General features: G+C 40.5%; 1 protein-coding gene across 9 annotated transcripts in view; it reads left to right on the forward strand.

Moving 5' to 3' along the window:
- The window catches only part of slc8a2b (solute carrier family 8 member 2b), a 177,978-nt gene that overhangs the window by 116,233 nt on the left and 44,215 nt on the right, over positions 1–17,530 (forward strand). The window contains exon 1 of one of the 9 annotated variants that reach the window (XM_042413783.1): positions 824–992. The exons of the other annotated variants lie outside the window; for them this stretch is intronic. The gene's annotated coding sequence lies outside the window, so the exon portion shown is untranslated. Of the gene's footprint in view, positions 1–823; positions 993–17,530 lie in introns of those variants that run through there. 9 annotated transcript variants of the gene reach the window in all.

Raw genomic sequence — 17,530 nt, forward strand, 5'->3', positions numbered from 1 at the left:
CATCACTTGTGCATCATTAGCTGGCTTCTTTTATATAATCAGCCATGTTCTGCAAGACAATCATACGCCCTCCTTGTCAGCAGGTTTAATAAAGATGTCAGTTCTTGTATGGCCAGTTTCTCATTATAGTTCATGTTCAAGTGAGAGGATTTCGTTTTGTATTTGTCCAATATTTCTTTTTCTTTTTCAACCAGGTTTGGATGGAAGGATTCAAACCAACAGGACTGCATTTACTTCTATTTTTAAACACAGATTTGTTCGATGCTTGTGTTTTTGAATTACCACACATATGTTTCAGTTTAATCTTTCTTAAAAAAAAAAAGAAGCAGAATAAGTCTGTTTTGATTTCAAAAGAGTCAACTGTGCATGTGGGTACAAACTTAATCCTTTAGATAAGGCAGAGTGGGTAGTGAGTACCTTCCCTGAGAGGTTAATCACTGAGCTTTCGCCTGCTGGCAGGTGTTGGGTCTGTTCCTGGCATCCGGATTTCCTCTCTCCATGCCTCGTTTCCCCCCCGTCTCTCCCTCGTTGGCTGTCTTTTGACCGGTGTTGTGTCCTCACAGGATAACGGTCGCTCCAGGAGGAGTCAGAGTCACTGGGGAGGTCACTGTCGACCGTGGTGGTGTCAGAGTAGGAAGTTATAGACGTTACCATGCTGGTAATCAACAGCATCAGGCTCATGGAGCATTTATTGAGGATTTCACACCATTTTTTGACATAGTCTGTAGATTCTTTACCAATGGTGGGTGTTTTCTGGATGCAGACACCTTGAAGGATGCGTTTATAACACCGGCATTCACTACATACAGGTGTATTTCTTTCTTCTTTAGGTAGATGAGTTTGGTTTTTATCTCTTCTACAGATAGTGGATGTTTTTCAAGAGAATTTGTAGATGCTTGTGGGAAGGCAAAGGTTTCAGCCTCATTTGAAGTAAGGGCATTAATCTCTTGCAAGGACGTCATCACGATTAGATGCACAGACCTGGAGGGCAGGTAAGTAGAGCAGATGAAATCAAAAATAGAGAAAAACACACCGCTAACCCGGTATCAGACTTTAGCTGAGGTGCTGGAGCTAAAAAAAAAACAAAAAACATCAAACTGAATGAAAAAAGGATCCGCACATTCAAATCGGTGCAAGAATCTTTTGCCAGAGATGAAACAACACTTCCTAGAAAGGGATTATTCTACTCAGTGCATAGAGGAGGCTTATCATATGGCTTTATCTAAAAAAAAAAGTGTCAAAAAAGAAAAACATTACTCAGTGTGTGTATGCATCGTTTATGCATCTGGCCCTTGTATGGATCAGTGTCTGCAGAAATTAGTGACCCCATCTGTCACAGGTGTGTGTTCAGGAAACAGGAAGAGGACCCACATGTAGACACTCCGAATAGGAAAGGCAGGTCACAAACAGGCAGAAGGTCTAAACCACAGGAACAGAATACAGGATGGCTGGAACGCAAGTGTGCAATGAAACAACTGGTATATATATAGTAGTGGGACTCATGGGGTAATTAACAGCAGGTGAAGACAGTTGGGGAGTGGCAACAGGTGAGCAGGTAGATGTGGAAACCAGGCAGGAAAGTCTCAAAAGAAGGAGAGTGCAGGGTTGAAGGAAGGGTCAGAGGCGGAAAGGTTTAAAAAGACTGTAAATGTGTCAGATATCCACTTGATATGACTAACTCAGACTGCTGAAGCCTCATATAAGCTTCACATCAACTTTTAAATGACTGTGTAGACACATTGTGGATTTTGGCCTCCATCACTTACATTGAAAGCACATTTGAAGGATTTTTTAACAGCCAGTATGAACAGGAGGAATGATTACAGAGAGGAAAACCTCTTTCACTGTTCATATGGACACCTGACTGCTCGTTTAAGACTTTAAAAATTGTGAACTAGTCCTTTAAAGTTGACTCTGATTGAACTTTAAGTACTGTGGGTGGGGTGTGAAATCATGTGTAGCACACAAAAGCCCAAAAGAGCACTGCTGCAAAATTCACTTTGCTTTGCTCTCTTAATAAATAAATAATAAATAATAAATAAACTTTATTTATCACTTTTCTTAACAAAGTTACAAAGTGCTTAATGGAGAGAAGAAAAAACAGAGAAGAAAGAAATTAAAAAAACAAAAGAAAAACAAAAACAGAGGGAATAAAACGAAGTTACACAAAAATCTAAATGTAAGAAGTGGAATAACAAAACAGCAACATATCAAACATTCATAAAAGCTTTAGAGGAGAATCTTTTATGAATGATGGCTCACACCAGTGCGAAGAGATCCTACCACTGATCATGTGTACTGCGCCTTAGCACATTAGTTTTTCTTCTTTTTTTTGCCACCTGTGTTCAGTTTATGCTTAAGGACGATACAGGAAAACTATATCAAACGAACCCTTCATTTCAAAAGGGTGAAGCGAAAAAGGTCGTGACACTCTGCAGTAGACAGCACAGCGCACACAACCAACACTTACTCATCAGGTGATGCAGCAGGAGGCAGGGTGTTCTCCCAGCAATCCCATGATCCTCTGAGTGTTAACTGTCTTAAGGGAGATGCAGCGCAGCAGCGTCATGGATAAAACAGAGACAGGATGAGAGACAGACGCTAAGAGAGAGAGAGAGAGAAGCTGAGAGAGAAATGGTGGAAACACCACAACCTTGCTTCCATACACATGTAAAACTGTGACATGTCTCCGCATACCTGTATGTACATGTAACAGCTCATTAATCACACTAACTGGCTGAATACATTATTCATGAAGGTGTAATGATGGATGACACCAAATGGATCTGGTAATGCAAATAGTGCAAAGGTGTATTCTTAAGTCTCTCATGATGAATGGGACGTGCAATGAGGCGTCTGAGCGTCACTAACGGACGGACCACATGTGAAATGTGTTGCTGTTGAATCATCTTGTTGGGATATACTGGGATTACTACTTTTACTTACAGTAAAGGATGCGAACATTTCTTCAGCAGCTAATGGTTTATGTTAAAGAATAATTCTGGTTTATAACATTTCTCTGTGTGTGTGTGTGTGTGTGTGTGTGTGTGTGTGTGTGTGTGTGTGTGTGTGCTGAGGTCCTGCTGGTTGCACAGATGCCTCCATTTGTATATTTGCCAGTCACTGATGGCATCATCTCCCAAAAGGGCACCACACCCAACTATAAATACACACACACGCACACTCATACACGTCAACCCTGTCGCCGGAAAAGAAAATCAATATTTGACAATTCTGTATAAATCCTGGATTACGTCTAATGTTTTGAAAATTGCTGCTTTCTACAATATCTGCACATGACAACAATACAGTGTTATGATTATTTTTAGGGAAAGATCATGATGGCTATGGCAAAAAAAAAAAAAAAAACAACTATGGGTCGGGTCAGGCAACTAAGACACTTATATAAGGTTAGAGGAAGATCATGGTTACATATGATAAAAGGCCAGATGTTTATTGCAGGACTATGATGGGTCTCATCTCCTGCATGAACGCCATACACACTACACGGTTTTCTACCACCCTGAGCTCTACATAGATATTTTCCACCTCACTACATAAAGAACACACAAACCTGCACTGGCACTGTTTGTTGGCAATGGATGTAAATCTTGAGGTGAGGAATCGTCCAACATTGGCGTGATTTCCAGGGATACTGGGATGCACACACACATACACACACATACACACAGCGTGCATGGACCGACACCGTATTTTGTTTAATTTGGAGGACTTGTTTTGTGTCTATTATATTGAAATATATACACCAGAGAGCCTCTCAATACCCCCCTGATGTTCCCCTCTTGTGGAGTCCACAGCAGATGGTGTTATCATCACTCACACATACGCAGGTGCACACACTGGCTTGTTGCGGTTTTCTTCTCTCCGTACACAAAGGCTGAATCATTCATTAACATTCCTGACAGCTGGGCTTCATCGTTGATGTCCTTTTGAAAAAATGCTCTATAATCATTCCTTCCTAGAAATTAGTGTAATCAAAATTTTACAGCGGCGAAAGCTTTACAGTGAAACTCAGCCAGCTGGCTTCAGCTGATATTACAGAGGTGTCTGATTAAGAGCGATCACTCATCGAATTTCCTTTAACTTGGAAAATAGGATGAGAAAGTGGGCACAGCGGGAGGATGCAGTGTGTGAGAGAGAAAGAGAGGAAAATGGATTTGATATCATTAATTAACTGTAAAGACAGAACATAATAAAGCGGAAGTTTTGATGTACTAGTTGTAACTATTTGGTATCTATAAGCTGTTTAAACTCCGCTCTGCTTTTAAACAAAGTAACCAGCTAGAATCTCTTTAGCTTCTGGAAATAGTTTCAGTATAATTCATAAAAAAAATATGACTTCTTGCCCAGATAGCAAAATTGTGGCCCACATACCGCGTGGAACGACGGCACTTGGGTAGTCCGCTCCTGTTTGCCAGATGCGGGCCACAAGCAAACCATAGCAATGTCACATATAAACCAGAAACTAAACAAATAAACCAGATCTGGACCACAGTTCATTTTTATTCTGGTCCTGATTGGGCCCACATTCCATATCCTCATCCGGCCCACATACCGCGTGGAATGATGGCATTTGGGTGGTCCGCTCCTGTTTGCTAGATCCGGGCCACAAGCAAACCATAGCATTACTGCATGTCAACCAAAAACAAACCAAATAAACAATATCTGGACCACGGATCATTTTTATTCTGGCTGTGATCCGGCCTACATTCTATATCCTCATTTGGCCCAAATCCTGCGTGGAATGATGGCACTGGGGCGGTCCACTCCTGTTTGCCAGATCCAGGCAACAAGAAAGCTATAGCAATACCGCATGTCAACCAAGAACAAACCAAATAAACAAGAACTGGCCCACATTCCTAATGATCATATGGCCCACATCCTGCATGGAATGGTGGCATTTTGGAAATGCACCCCTGTTTGCCAGCAACAGGTCTAGCAACATTGTTTTTGCAGTCACCACAGTCCACATGGTTTGCAAATTCCAGGACCTGTGGATAAAGACAGCTGCCTTAAGCCGTGTAGCCCCCAACAAGGTGCTATCAGTTAATCAGTTCAGTTGGGTACATGTGGGGTTCAACCCTAATTGCACCAAACAAGGCAGTGGAAACCAGTTCTTAGACTAGAGGTGGGGACTGTGGCTGGACTGTGATCCCTGGACTAACATAGAACAATAAAGGAGGAGGCCAGGACACACTTTGGTTGTAGAAAAATAATCTTCTGGGAGCATTTCCAGAGAATATTACCTTCTCAGTTGTAAACATTATCGGTGTGTATGCACCTACACTGAGCTTCACCTCTAAAATTTTATGATTGATTTAGAACCACAGTTAATCATATCTCATATCATATCACATCACATCCAGATTAGCCAGTTCTGAGTGAGTGTGCCGTATCTTGGCCAAAACTAACCCAGATATGTTTTAAGATGACCGGGCCACATTGGCTGCATCATATGCGGGTCATTTCAGGCTCACATTCAGATAAGCCAGTAGTAATTGTGCCACATCTTTACCTAAAGTGGCCCAATAATGTTCAGCAATATTTGGGCCATTTTTACTATTTCAAATGTGGGCCACATTAGGCTCACACTATGACAGCCAGTGCTGACTGTGCCATACAATTGCCAAAAGTGGGCCAAATTTGTTGTATAGTATTTAGGCCATATTTGCCATATCATATGTCGGCCACTTTAGGTTCGCATCAAGTCAAGCCAGTGCTTACTGTGCCGTATCTTTGTCAGAACTGGCCAAGGTATGTTTTAAGATAACTGGGCCACATTTGCTGCACCATATGTGGGCCACTTTTGGTTTACACCCACATTAACTATTGTTGACTGGGCCAGATCTTTGCCAAAGGTGGCCCACATTTGTTTTGTGATATTTGGGCCATATTCACTATGTATCACATGGGCGACTTTAGGGTCACATCCAGTTTACACATCGTCGAGAGCACCGCACCTTTGCCAAAAATGGCCCACATTTATTTTGTGATATTTGGGTCATATTTGCTATTTTACATGTAGGCCACTTCAGGCTCACATCCATTTTATCCGGGCCCAAAGAAGGCCAGCGGTGTCACATTATTGCCTGAAGTGGCCCACTTCCGTGTGCTATCTGGGTGGTTCACTATTGTTCGAGCTGCCTGCATGTTCACATCGGTTTCTTCCCACCTGCAGCCTGATACTCTGATTGTACACAGGCTACTGCAGGTGTGATAGGATTGTGTGCATGAACTTGTTTGTCTCATGAGCTTGTCCTCCCACAAAAAACAACACTATAGGTCGTAAATTCAGTCGCCAAAAATGACCTATAGTTGGGTTTCATTCTGGATGGCGTGGTACAAATGACCTGTGTGGCCGTTTAATTTGGAGGACTTGTTGGGTCAAATGGTCTCAGTGGTCTCCTGTTAACATCTCACAATTAATGTGGTAATAAAGTAGTGATGTCGACATATAATCATCACAAATCACCTTCAAGTGCAGGAAATCCAGTGCAAGTAATGTGTAGTTTCAGAACATCGTCTCAACTGATGCTAACCAGTTTGGCTCCTTTGTGAGTGTGAGAAGAAAGAGAAGAAAGCAACAACAATAATAATAATAATAACGCATTTTACTTATAGAGCACCTTTTGAAGTATTCAAAGACACTTTAGATAAGTTTAAAACAGTTTAAAACAAAAAAACAACACATTAAAAGCACAAAGTAGCACACAACATTATAACTTTAACTAAATGCAGGAAAGAATGAAAGCTGTCTTATATGACAAATACTTGACTGCAGCGTATAAGAATTAAGACTTATAACAATGGAGTGTTTTTGTTGTTCCTCGTCATATTCACAAGCATGTCGGACTTGAGTAAAAATCAAGTGTAAAACAAATGGCACGACAGAAAGGAATCTCAAAATACCTTGTAATTTATGATGAAACACATTTTTTTAAATGTGGGTTTTGCTTTGAGTGTATATTAGTTTCTTTTCTTACTCAAGTAATGTAACAGGAACCAGAACAAGGATTTGCTAGAACCAACATCAGAACAAGAATGACAATCTACATTATATTAAACCCCGATTAGCAATGAATAGGAACATTTTTGTGCATTTTCAGAGAAATAAAGGTTAAAACCAAAAGGGCAAGTCCTTCTCGTCACATCATGATCTCATCAGACATAGTGTTCTACTGCCTCTGATCTGTATTAAAGCCCTAAAGCCTCAAACACTTTAATCTAGACCGCCTGATGTTTTTGGCAGCGGCAAAGAGATCGAACAAATAGTCCTTCACAAAACAAGATGCTTTGTAGGAGGAATAAACAGAGCGGAAAAAAGGGAGGAGGTGATAAAGAGAGCGAGTGGGAGGTCATCAGGTGTGTTGTCTCTTTGCCGAGTGAAAAACAATTTCCTCTTTCTCGTTGTGTTTCTTTGTTTTTTCATCACACAAAGTAGTATTTTCTACATTTGGATGGAGGCTCGTTTGATGACAGTAAAATGACCTCCTGCCAACTGAAGGACAATTTCACTGACAGACTGTAGCCGGTTTGCAAAGTTGGGAAGCTTTTGTTTTGTCTTCATGAGGAAAGAAGCACAAAAATGAAGAAATGAGAGAGAGTGACAGGCAGAGAGGAGGGGGGAGAGGGGGGGAGAGAGAGGACAGAAATAGGCCGAGGAAAACACCGGGGACATAGAAGTCTCTCTCTTCAAAAGTGCATCACTGCCACGACTAATGCTGTCTGCTTTTAAAAGACCAGAGACATGTCTTGGAAGTACTGCTGGAAGTACCTCAGAGTGACAGGTGTCCTTGAGTCACTGCTGTTTGTGCCTTTGCCAAATGTCTCACAACTTTCAGCTTTTAACTTTGCTTTAACCCTGCAGGTCTGCAGAGGTTTCACATCATCTTGTTTTCTGTTTTTCAGTCAGTATTGACTTCATCTTATACATTATGCTAAAAGGCAATGCACAACTTGTCCTGACCACAAAAATGACAGAGTTGATCGTTTGTTGAAATTCCGATGTCTTCCTAACCTCGTCTGTCTTCTCTCGGTAGCAAAGCCAGATGTAGCATGATGCGGTTCGTTTTTACCTCGGATTGGGTTCTGGTAGCCAGCTCCATTATAAATACAGTTCCCAGTTGGCAAATAACCTGCATTCATTAAGCTCCATCACTAATGAATCTCTAATCGAACTTTTTATATCTCGATCGTTTCAATTAGCAAAGAGCAAATGCACAAGCGTGCAGGTAGCAGATTTCTCACGTTTAGCTGGCAGTGATGGCCGCTCTCATCAGTTAAAATGTCATTTTTATCAGCTTATGTCAACTGTAGCTATAATTAACATTCATTCCATAACTGCTAAAATAAAACTTTTTGCTGTTTTATCATTAATATCCTCTCTGAGAGATCATTAGTGAGGGAGAAGAAACTCTGTAAAAACAAGAGCAACAGTTTGGCGACTCCAGTCACGTCAATCGCAGGATCTTCCAGTTAAACTTTCATGCGTATTATATCAATAATTTAAGATGATCAAGTAAATAATTCTGTATCAGAAGTCCTGTGTGAAAAATAAAATGAAAAATAGTAGGTTACACCTTCTATTTATTTGAATGTGTCTGATACATTTCATATTTAATGCTTGATCGCCTCATTGTTAGCTTGTAGCTTCAGGTTGTGAACATTAATAAGGCTGAACCAAATGTTTCTGCCTTATTGAACAAGGAAATTTGATTTCAGATCTTTGAGTTTGGTTATTTACAACTCAGGTTACTGGCGAATTAATCATTTCTAATAAGATTCAATTAGAAAGATTTGAAAAGCAGATTAGAGCAGATCAGAAAAAGCTCACGAGTCGTTTTTCTGAACATGTGTTGTGTTAAACAGCCTATTTCACTGTTGTGTTATCAGGACTTGTTGCACACTTGCTGTGGACAGATGAGGACACCGAAATCTGTTGGACCTGATGGATTGTGATACTTCACGCATGAGTGTCTCCGGGATTTTTATGCTCTATTTATTTACAAACAGCTTGTCGGCATTTCCAGCTGATGCTCCTCAAATCGAGCGCCCAAGTTCAAACATCCATGACAGCAAACATCGCCCACGCTGAAATAGACACTAAATCCCTAATGGCTCCAGAGTCTGTTCTGACCTCTGACCTCCCCATGGAAAGTGACACAATAATTACCCCCTCAGGGATCAATAGAGTTTGACATAAAGCTCAGCTAGCTGTAAGCTTTAAATGTTACCTACAGTTTACTGTCTCTTTTTTTAGATATCAGTACTGGATGCAGAGTTTTCAGAGTGGGCGACCCAGTGACGGTGGAGCACTGAACTCTGTGACAGTGTTCTTGCATAAAGACTCAAAGATCTGTAATCAAGTTTTGTTGGCCGAGAAGGTAGAAACACTTGTTGGGGATCAGGAGGTCGAGCCAGTTGTCCACTAATCGCAGAGTTAATGAATTTGATCTCTGGGTCTTCTTATTCATGTGTAAAAGTGTCCGTGAGCAAGACTCTGAACCCTGATTGCTCCCGATGGACGGGCCAGCAAAGCGCATGGTGTGTATATATGTGTGTGTGTAAATGGGTTAATGAGTCCTCGGAGCATTAAACGGGCCAGCGCCTCTATCCCAGAATCTTAAAAGAAGGGATTTAATTTTGTTATTTTCACTGGAGGCAAAGACTCACGTTATTTTAGAGGAAAAACAAAGTTTGTTTGTGTGTCTCTGTGTGTTTTCAAGCAGTTTGCTTGTCATTGACACCAGAGGTGAAGAGTTGAAATAGTAGAACTGAACCAAGGAAATCCCATATTGGACTAAATATAAGATGACCCTGACTGTAAGATGACTGCCCTTCTCTCCAACACCTGTTTTTTGGAAAATGAATTTTTGAAGATAAGAAACACTTCATCAAAGTAGTCAAGTTGAAAAAAAAAGTTCCCCCAAGATACTTTTAGTACAAAGATAAGATGTAAGAAGTCTTCTCTCTTTGCACTGACTTCAGGACATTTTTCTTCATGTGCTCTTAAAGAGTTTTTTTTTTTTTTTTTTTTAATGGATTTGTCAGTGTTTCATCTGCTCCTCTCGGGTTTCTTAGAAAGCAAGAAGATATATTTTGATTTATCTAAGTGAATTTTCTTCGTTTGTTGCTTCTGGAAACCTGTATGACGTGTAATGAAACCCTCAGCCTGCTACATCTGTTGCAACAACACAAATTACTTATTGATATTAAACATCGATTTGTCATTTACTTTGTGATTTGCTCGGTGGAGGAGGAAGGGGAGGGCAACCGTGACTGAGCAGCCGTTAAACAATGAAACAGAGACTGTGTGTGTGTGTGATTCAGCCTGCCAGAATTAATTAATATGGAATATCAACACATGCTGATCATGTGTAACAATCTATTCAATGTTAGATTTAAACTTTATAACAAACAATAGCATTAAAGGAATATAAAGTATCATGATCCTGCTCAATGTGTAACCACAGAAATAGCAGCAGAGCTAAAACCTCTCTTGTGTTGATTCTTACAGGCTAATTAACGACTCGGTGTCAAAAAGTGTCGTTGCAGCTATGAATTAGAGTTCAGCGGGACGTTGCGTGCTGCTAATCAGTTCTCATAGAAAACACATCAATCACAGACTCTTGCTTGTTTCATTAAATACACGACTTCACAGCTCAGAACACCAGACGACGCAGTGCACACAGTTTTGAGTCGTGTGAAAAACAGATATATTTTACAGCTTTTTGCATAATATGCATCATCATAAGTGTTTGTGCTCAGCATCCCTTTTCCATTCAATGTTTGTGTTTTGTGACGTTTGTATAAATATGCTGCTGGATGCAGCTGCAACAAGCTCGCTGCTTTAAATGAGTCTGATGATGGATGAATTCAGTGCAGGTTGTTGTTGAGAGAGATATCTTGTCTGGAGGGTTGATTTGTGTTTTATGTCTCTTAGATATTAGGTACAGAATTATCTCAGCACAAAGATAGATAGATGCAAATATGCTTGATGTTGTTGGTGCATTGCCAATAAATCACAAATAAAATAATAGAGTACTGCGTGACGTGGTCGGCTCTGCTGATTTATTATTATAGAGAGTAAATGGACTGCTCTTATATAGCTCCTTTTCTAGTCTTCCGATCACTCAAAGCGCTTGTATACACACTCACCTACTCACACACCGACGACGACAAGCTACCAAGCAGGGCGCAGCCATCAGGGTTCAGTATCTTGCCTCAGGACACTCGACATGAGGAGCCAGGAATCGATCCGCCAGTCTTCTGATTAGTGGACGACGCGCTCTACCTCCTGAGCCACAGCCGCTCTTGAGTACATAATCCACAGTGAGTTTCTGCTACACTGTGCACAGTATGTTCTGAGTCATAAAAACATGTTTATGTACTGATACCTAGTCGTCCATTTGTGTAGCGTAAATAAGTGGTTTAAGAAAATAACAAAGTTTGCAGACTCTTTTGGTTAAAACGTGTTAATTCAGTGATTATCAAATACACATGAGCACCTGATTGTATCTGATTGTGTCTCCACTTTTCCCATTTTGGTAAAAACTCTTTATTTTTTCCCCGACGTTGCTCCAACATGTTCCTCTGATTAATTACTTGGAAGCAAACGTACAGTGTAATCATTTAACCATCTGCTGAGCTGAATCCAGACAGATCCGGACACATCTCATCTCGTTATCAATCTAATTACCAGATGACGGTCGAAACAATCGCCTCACTCATTAAATACTGAGACTTTTGTGCTCTGTGATGTGATTCTCCCTGAAACTGGTCCATAAAAGTGTCATAATTTGATGGTGTGCCTCTACCATAAAACACTACGGGCAACCCTGTATTATATGTTTGTGCTGCAACTGTCAAGTCAAACTGGCTGCACTGAGAAGGCACGGTTTGAACTCATTCTTCACACTACTATATTAATATTTCTGCTGTATCACTTTTTGTGTGTACAACAGACAGCATACATCAGAGTAGTTGTATGCACATCCACAAAACCTCAGTGGGACAGGTGCTGGACACAAAAATCAATGAAATAGCAATACAAGCAGTAGACCTGTAGTTGAGTGTGGCTGTTTGGAGCAGCTATAAACCTCATCTACCTTTGTTTTGAGCTCCTGTCTTTTCTCTTCCTGACGAATCTCTACATCAAACTATGAATCGTCTACATCCAAAATGTTTGGGAAACAACAGGCTATATAACTATATGAGCATTTGTTATCTGTGCTGATTTTACGTGCTGATTGAAATGTAACTGTAATGTTCACAGCTTGTGTTGATTCTCTGGGGAACACAGTGACATTCAGCCCCTTGCTGTACAGCCGGATGGTCAATCTGTCAGCCTGTGATACGGTGCCAGCTGTAACAGCCTTGGGCCGACACTTAGCAGAGCCCACAGCTCCGGCACCATGTGTAAGTGTTCGTAGAAGAAGTATTTCCTTAATTTATGGCACATAAAAAGACAAACAAGTGTCGTCAGAGGTCCTCCTGGTGCTACAACGCAGACATGAGACATTAATAGCTTTAAATTTAGCTTTATCTTCCTGGTCACCACTAAAAAGAATTAATAGGACCGGACCTATCAGCACCAGCAATCGTTTAATGAACTGTTTAGATGAGTGGTGGATTACAGTCAAAGGCTAATGAAGGCACTTACTGTAACATGCATGATGGAAGAGAAGAGATCAGATATATAAAAGTGAACGAGAGAGGCAGAGACGGAGATAAGAGAGAGAGAGAGAAGGAAGCTGGAATGAAACAGTAGAGGATGATGAACGTGGAAGTGTGTGTGTGTGTGTGTGTGTGTGTAATGTGATATTATACAGACAGACGGAGAATGCTAATCTACGCTACGATCACTGTGCTCAGCCACGTTTTCTGTTTTGATTTTAACGATAAAAGCAAAGACAGCGGATCAGTCTCGACCCCGATACGACGGAGGTGAATTAAATTTAATTTGTGGTGTTCACACCTTTGAAAAAACTGAATAATCACAATAATCCACGGACCTTCCTGTGATCTGTTTTGGTAATGCTTTATTTTACAGCTTGGTCTTTTCAGAAAAATGTCCTGTTACCAGTTGTTCAACTGGTGCAGAAGTATTATAGTCGGTCAACAAGATCAGATGAACATGCAAAAATGAGAAATGTAAATTTACAGGCGAGCATACAATTCAACAAAAGTTTAAAGTTTCAAAAAATAAATTAACAATCAAGTCATGGTTTCCTTGATAGTGAGGGCGCCTCCACTAAGGCTACATCCACACTAACATCCTCATTACTCCGGCGTTTTCTAGCCCCTAAAACAGAGACTTTTGAAAATGCTGCTGACCTTGTTTTAGTTTGAAAACTCCAGGATTGCATTTAGTCTTGACGGGCGGAAACTGACACTTTAAAAAACGATGATGCAGAAACCCACGTTGGTTTCCCTGTCCCGTGTCCTTCCCTGATCCGTCACACCCCTAACATGTGACCCTTTTCCAGAAGAAAACAAACAACATCAGTCTTGACTACTAGTAATTAATTCAACGTGGATAATGAATTACAGGCGTTGCTGACCTTGTTGTCGATGCTAGTAGCTGTTCTGCAGTTAAATACTGCATTTCATGATGCTACTACTGCCTACATGTACAGGAGGGAAACTATCGTTCAAGCAATTTGGGACAATTCCCGTGTCCAGTGGTGCATGCCAGGTGTATGTGAATGGTCATGTGTGATGAAAACGCTCCCATGTGTTGTTCTGGAGTCACATGATCAAACCTGTGTGTGTTAGCGTTTTTGCTGACATAGCTTGACTTGCCCTCGACCTCACTGCTCTACTGGTTTCACTCTTCAGGGAAGTGTGTGTGTGTGTGTGTGTGTGTGTGTGTGTGATCAGTGGGGAGAGATTAGGGGGTTTGTCCCTCAGCTCAGTCTGTCCCTGCTGATGAATGAAGGCTTTCTCTCTTTTTTTTTTTACCCTCTCTATCTCTACCTCTCTCTCCCTTTCCAGCACACTCCTGGTGATCGATTGCCCTACCAAACCTTTCCCCCTGCCCTGTCGCCATGGCAACACACTGCACCTTTTCTCCCTGACTGATGACCATAAACATGTTTAGGACCTCGGCCCACATCTCTCCCGCATCACTTCATCTTCTCCTCCCTGCGCCTCCCTTCTTCCACTTCCACAATCCTCCCCTTTTGTTTTATCACTTCACCCCTTTGCATCAGTCAGTTTTGCAAGTGAAAACGTCGTCTTGCTGGTGGCGCTAGAGGAAAAGTCAGAGTATCATTAAAGTCATTAGAACGTATCCTCTACAGACCTTGAACATCTGTAGCGAATTTCATGGAAATCCATCCAATATTTGTCAAGATATTTCATCCCGTATCCAGGCCGTGACATTGTCATCCCTGGAGCCTCGCTGCTAGAAATAAAAGATACAGATAAAGTCAGCAGCACAATTTCACACATCGTCGACTGCTTAAAAACCTTGACTCATAAAACGAGTAGAAGCTTACAGTATGTCCTGCCTTTTTTGATCCGTTGATTCCTGTTTGATGTCATCTTTGCTCGACAGTATATCTTAAAAATCACTCCAGCTGTTTTAAATCATTGTACACATAAATTCAACTGATAACCTCTTTTAATTAGCATTTTTTTTCAAAGGGAGCGAGCGTGGCGGCAGTCGAGGTGAGTTAATCAAAAGAAACTGAGAGTAATCTAATTCTTCAAGTGAATGTGAGAATCACAGTGGAGTCCATTAGTCTTCACTTTCATTTCATCTCTTTCATTTGGAGGAGCTCCCGGCTCAGTTGAGCCTCTCCGTAGCAGCGGGAGGAATGAAGGTGGAAGCCGAGGCAGATTGCTAAACAGGAGAGGAGTGTCAGAGAGGAGGAGGAATGGGTTTAATGTAACACTAATGACATCGGTTCGCCCATAAAAATACCACTAGACACCTGCCTCATCGTCACCAGAGACGCATTCTGTTATGGTAAATATCAGTTTATCAAAATCTAATTTCTGAGGTTGAATGAAAGGAAAAATATTACCCACTTGTGTTGCACTGCAGAGCAAAATTATGTTGAAAAAGATGTTTTTCCTCCAAAAAAGTACAATTACCTCCTCAAAATCCTTTAAACTCCTTCTGCTTGCTCATGCTCAGGCTTCAAGTTTCCATATCACACTTATAGAAGTTGCATCTTGGACCAGGATTGGCTCCAAACTAGTTGTGATGTCACAAATCATGCTCGTAGGTACGCATCGTGAAACCAGTGATGTTCAGTGAGCACAGAGAAACTTTCCCCCTTCAGCAGATGAATGTAAAAACATCCTTCTAGTGTCAAACTCTGCACATAAAACATCCGACTGAAGTAACAGGAAGTAAAACAAATCTTTGAGTAGAGGCTTTAAAAGGCCACATCTCCATCCATCATCTAGGATGTTAAACATTCGGTTCACAGTTATGTGCATATAAAAAAGTAGGGCCGGGCAATATGGACAAAATCAAATATAGCAATATCTTTGACCAAATACCTCAATCTTGTCACAGATTTTTGATAAATAATCATCAATAATGTGGATATATTGACTAAGTGGGTAAAGGCAAATAATAAAACAGCTATAATTGTCTGGTAAGCTCAGAAAATTACATGACTTTACTGTAATGCAGCTTTTAAAACCAGGAAAAGACAACATCCATGCTATATCATGATATTATCCAAAGTCTAAGACAATATCTAATCATATAACAATATCGATATAATATCAATATGTTGCCCAGCCCTATAAAAAAAGTTACATTAAAGTAAAAACCTGATGATATTCTGCTGTATATTTTCTATAAATATAAACTTCATGAAAAGACAAAATAATCTACTAACAAGTATCGTCTGCGTATCCAAAGCCTGATAAATATCTTATTCATCTGTGTCGTAGAGCTTCACTGTCGTCCAAAAACTATTAAAAACTCATCAATGAGCCACACTGTTGTCCCTTCATCACCATGAACACAGACACTGTAGTTTATTTTGACTCGATCCCACACACACACGCACACCATCCTGCTGCCAGAAATATCCACCAGAGCACAGAATGTGGATTAATCCACCGCTGAAAATAGTCCCCCCACAAATGCTTCCTGCTTCCTCCTATTTGAGTGACATTTGTTAAAAACTACAGCTGTTTTAGGAGATTATTTAAAAATGGAAATATATCCAGTTTACATATATATTTAGATTTTTACATCTTCAGCAGGAACAAACATGCAGCTGCTGTTTTATGTGAACGTACAAATTGATTTTCAGTGCTTGCGTGTGTGTGTGTGGTTATGAGTAGGTGGAGAACACACACACACACACACACATATCTTTCATGTCCAGGTGCTGAGTCCAAAAAAAAATCATGGATACTTTCTGTTTCCCAAAGACTCAAAGTGCTCCCTTAAGAATCTTCATTACATTCAGGAGGAGTGCGTGGTTTCAACAGAGGCGGCAAATGAATGGGTGGAAGCCATCGCCTCCAGCTTTCAATGAACGTTAGTCTCAAAATGAGAAGAGGAAAAAGTAATGACAGAGAGAAGAAGAAGAAGAAGAGGAGCTGTGTTTATTTATGTTTATATTTCTGACTATATTACACAAACTATTATACAAGTTCTATTTCATTACAACCAATTCACTTCAGTCTCTGTCACTTTTATTTGAGTATCTTTGCTGATAATTAGATTCTAACATAAGACAATCCAATAGGACAACAGGAGCCTGGAGCTACTCGTCTCATGTTTGTTTTACCTTTCTGGACAGACGCTGCTGTCTAACAACATGATTCTCATTTCATTCCTGTCGTGTGTTTTGGCAGGACTGTGTTGCAGCATCCTGTTGGTCGCAGTGCACAGATAGAGAGAAGTAAATAAGGAGAATAAACATAGTAAACAACATGTTGTTTGGTCACATAAATCCAAACTGCAAAACCAACAGAATCTAAATATCTACCTTGTCAAAATGTTTGTCGTGTCTCCGCTTCAGTGGTGAGTTTACCGAAGGAGACATCCAACATTTGAAAAAGGCTGACCTTGGTTTATTGTTGAATTGTTATGAAAATACAACAGCAGGAAACCTTCAGTTCATGCCTAAACTATAAATGTGCAGCATGATTGTGGCATGAAAGGCAACACTTACTGGTGAGTTTTGAATGATTGAAAGGCTTTAGTTGTGTTTTATATAAGAGAAGCATCTCTGTGTGTGAGTAGTTTCCACAGAATGATGATTACTTGCAGGAACATGAGGCTTATCACAGAATACTCTCAGTGGAGACTCGAAAAAGATGGGGAAAGAAGTATTTTTCCGGTTTTGTGTTTACAGATAAATAAAAGTATTTTGGTGTCTATTTAGATGGAAGTATGTCATTCTTACATGAGGCATCAGTTCTAGTAGGGCCTTTGGAGGTGTTATAGGAAAAACTAAAAGGCTGAGAGATATGTGCAATGTGAGACATGTATATATTCTGTTTTAGATTATGTTTCAGGTATATG

Source organism: Thunnus maccoyii, chromosome 6 (assembly GCF_910596095.1).
Source record: "Thunnus maccoyii chromosome 6, fThuMac1.1, whole genome shotgun sequence".
Classification (NCBI taxonomy): Eukaryota; Metazoa; Chordata; class Actinopteri; order Scombriformes; family Scombridae; genus Thunnus; species Thunnus maccoyii.